We start from the raw sequence: 4,059 nt of genomic DNA, 5'->3' as shown, positions 1-4,059 counted from the left end.
TAGATTTGCGCCAGCTTTTCTTGAAAAAGTAGAGACGCTGGCAGCTGGGCCTATATCATGGTAACTCCCACATGGAGTGAGGCCAGGGTTGCCCCCAAGTCCCCTTGGGTCTGCCCACCACCCCTATTATGCACAGCTGCTCTTGCCCAGCTTGCCTCTGACCCTTAGCTCTGCAGGTCAAGGAACCCAGCTTTCCTGAAGGCAGGGCAGCCTTGGCGGGAGTTTGACAAGGAGCCCTCCAGAAGTTGCCCGTGGTAAACCTGCGGGGGCTGAATCTTCAGGTGGGATCTGACGTCTAGAGAAAGTCCTTCCTCATCCAGAATGGCCAGATGGGAATCCGCCCGGACAGCACCACTCCAAAGTGCTGGGAGTCCGACAATCCCGTGGGGAGCCAGCCAGTCCACATCAGGGGAGCTCAGCACATGTCCAGGGTGATCTGAGAAGGGCTCCCAGGGCCACCCAAGACAAGGAGGGCTTTGGGAAACTTCCGGGAATGTCAATCATCTTCATGTTTCCTCTCAGTGGTTAACAGTAAATGTCTTTGAACAAAACATGTCCTGTGAATTTGTTCAGGGGGCAAAAAAGAGGACAAGGTGGGGAGACTGAGTACTCCATAGTCAGCCTTACAAGGGAAGGAAACTCCAACTCCAAAAGATAGAGAAGTGAGAGTGACTTTAGATCTGGAACCAAGAGCTGATCTGCTGAACCTACCAAGGCTTTGGTTACTCCCGCTCTTTCACGGTGAGCCAAAGAGATTGCTCACACAGTGGTATTGCTGGAGCCGGGTCCTACTGGTTTACAAAAGCTGATTGGGCTCACCTCCTCCCAACTGCACAGTGACTTCATATTGAGAGCTAGAAATTAGCCACCATGGGAATATTTACACTGCAGAAATGGGCAAATGCTACAAATCAGAGCTCCCCCAACCTCACCTCCAGCCCCAGGGCAGACTGTTACATGTTTGCCTGCACACCACTGCTGGCTGTGCTGTGGACCACCGGCAGATCAGGCCCAAGACGTGCTTCTGGGCACAGGTCATACCCCAGGAAGAGAAGCTTTCAAACTCAACATGCACCCACATGTCCCAAACTGGAAATGAACCAGGCCGGCAGTAAGCTAAACCAAGACGCAGCAGGAGTTCTCAGCTGTGCTTAACCGGCACTGGCTTCCTCTTTTTTTTCTGATTGTTTCTCCAGAGACTCCAGGCTTGAGGAGGGGCTTTCTTGTCTCTGAGGTGAATTTTCTTTATTTTCTCTGAGCTAAATTCATACAGAAGGAGAAGAGTTGGGGCTAAAGTTCATGTTGTCACAAAACCCATTCAAAGTATTAGCTGAGCACCTTTCCACCTCCCTGGAGAGTTGACCACTTGACCCACATCCAGGAAGGGCTCTACATTGCAGAAAGCATCCACAAGATGTGTGGAATGCTGGGAAGAGGAGTTGGAAAGGCGGAAAGGAGCACTTTCTCAATCATCCTAATTTTCTCTTCCTGGATGGCCTTGAAAACCTCCTTCACTCTCCTCCAGCCAGCCTAATTCGGGGCCACATCCATGGTTGTACCATCAGTTATGGATGTTCTTCTCAAATACCCTAATTCTTTCCTTCTGTCATGCCCTTGATCCAGCTAGAGCTGCTCAGCAGCATCACAGACAGTGCCAAAGCCTCCTGGTAGGGAAGTGAAAGTTGACCTCCACCAGTTGTCAGCTCCTTCCCTTCTCCTGTTTTCCCCTGGACCACATCATCCAGCTGAACCTTGGTAATTATCCACTCAAGAAAATAAAGTGATACAGGAAACAAATGTAACTGTAGTAGGTGGCAAGGCTGACAGCAAAAGTTACATAATCATAATTCTGTAAATATTTGAAAGTCAATTTAACCAAAAATCGTCAAACAACCAACATAGGAGGCAACAAGATATCCAGACCCCACTGGGATCACCATGGGAAAATCGCTGGGTGACAACCCAGCTCACGTGGCACTCAGCCAATGAAAGAGCAATTTCCTTTCCCAGGTTCACCTACCGACTTTTTTTTTTCTTTTAATTGAGACAGGGTCTCACTCTGTCACCTAAGCTGCAGTGCAGTAGCACAGTCTGGGCTCACTATTGCCTCAAACTCCTGGGCTAAAGTGATCCTCCTGCCTCAGCCTCCTGAGTAGCTGGGACCACAGGCACACACCACCATGCCCAGCTAATTTTTTTTCTTTTTTGTAGAGTTGGGGTCTCACTATGTTGTCCAGGCTGGTCTCGAACTCCTGGGCTCAAGCGATCCTCCCACCTCAGCCTCCCAAAGTGCTGGACTTACAGGCATGAGCCACTGCACCTAGCCACCTACTGACTCTTTATTTTTTTTGAGACAGAGTTTCACTCTTGTTGCCCATGCTGGAGTGCAATGGCGTGATCTCGACTCACCGCAACCTCTGCCTCCTGGCTTCAAACAATTCTCCTGCCTCAGCCTCCCAAGTAGCTAGGATTACAGGCATGCGCCACCACGACCAACTAATTTTGTATTTTTAGTAGAGACGAGGTTTCTCCATGTTGGTCAGGCTGGTCTCGATCTCCCAACCTCAGGTGATCCACCCGCCTTGGTCTCCCAAAGTGGTGGGATTACAGGCGTGAGCCACCGCGCCTGGCCCTACTGACTCTTCTTAGGAGGACAGCTCTTTCCTCCTGGGGCCACCTTGCTGGATCCAGCTCCCAGCTGTCAGGGTCGCCTGAGGATCCCCTCTTGCTCCCCACTCGCCTTTCCTTTGACTTCTCTCCAGTTCAATACCCTTCTTAGGATTTTTCTTTTCTGTACTGTCTTCTCAAGTCCATCCTTCCAGATCAAGGATGGACCCAGGGAATGAAGGAACGCCAAGTGCCAGGGGAGGCCTGGGCAAGTCACAGGCACAGGGTGCCAGCTACAGCTGTTGCGGTAAACTGAGGACCAGAGAGACAGATATGGAAAAACAGGAGGATGTTTATTTTAAGGTAGGCACTGGCTCAGTGAATTCACATCCAAAAAGCTGAGCATTGAACAAAGACTGAGCAGGATTTTTATAAGCAGGCTTACAGAAGCAAAACAGAGGCAGTTAATCATATAATAACAGGTCATATAATCTATAGCATAACTGATGACTTGGCATAACTTGTGTCTTTGCATAGCTGGTGGCCTTGTAGCTGTGTGGAAAGAAAAAAACAAGAACTGGCTAAATACAAACAGACATTTGTCCATTTTTTTCCCTTCATCCTTGCTCCAGACAGGGGATGTCTGGAGCCTATCCCTTTGGTTTCGACTTCTCGAACAGCATTATCTTATAACTGTCTTTGAAGTGAGCTTGCTAGGCAGAGGAAAACTTGTTCTTCCTTTCTTTTTAACTTTTGCCTTGTCACATTCTGGGCCTTGGCTTTTACTTCTCAGACTAGGTCACTATGACCTTCTTATAGGCTTGTCTGTTACTTTTCTTGGAGTGAATGAATGTAGTACTTATTATTATTATTATTTTTAAATTTCTGCCTCACAGCAACGGCTGTGGCCCAGGGCTGAAAATGAGTGCTGCCAGATCTTCCCACTTATCTGGGGATGGCAACCAATTCAAATATCTTTGCTTAGACCCAGAGCCTGAATCAATAAAAAAAAAAAAACTGGTTCCAGCTGGGCACGGTGCCTCGTGCCTGTAATCCCAGCACTTTGGGAGGCTGAGGCAGGTAGATCGGCCAAGGTCAGGAGTTTGAGACCAACCTGGCCAACCCCGTCTCTACTAAAAATACAAAAATTAGCTGGGCGTAGTAGCAAGCGCCTGTAATGCCAGCTGCTTGGGAGGCTGAGGCAGGAGAATTGCTTAAACCCGGGAGGCAGAGGTTGCAGTGAGCTGAGATGGTGCCACTGCACACCTGGGCAACAAGAGTGAGACTCTGTCTAAAAAAGAAAAAAAAACTGGTTCCCTCCAGTCCTTGAGGATGTTTAATTCAAACCTTTGCACGAGGTGAGGAGAAATATTTATATTCCAGTCTTCTTCTAGGGCAACAAAATACAGAGGGTGAACCAAATCTTTTAAATTTCCGCATTAAATCAGTTTC

This window comes from Colobus angolensis, unplaced genomic scaffold, assembly GCF_000951035.1.
Source record: "Colobus angolensis palliatus isolate OR3802 unplaced genomic scaffold, Cang.pa_1.0 Scaffold169, whole genome shotgun sequence".
Classification (NCBI taxonomy): Eukaryota; Metazoa; Chordata; class Mammalia; order Primates; family Cercopithecidae; genus Colobus; species Colobus angolensis.
The sequence above is the reverse complement of the archived record's forward strand: the minus strand, read 5'-3'. Positions refer to the sequence as shown.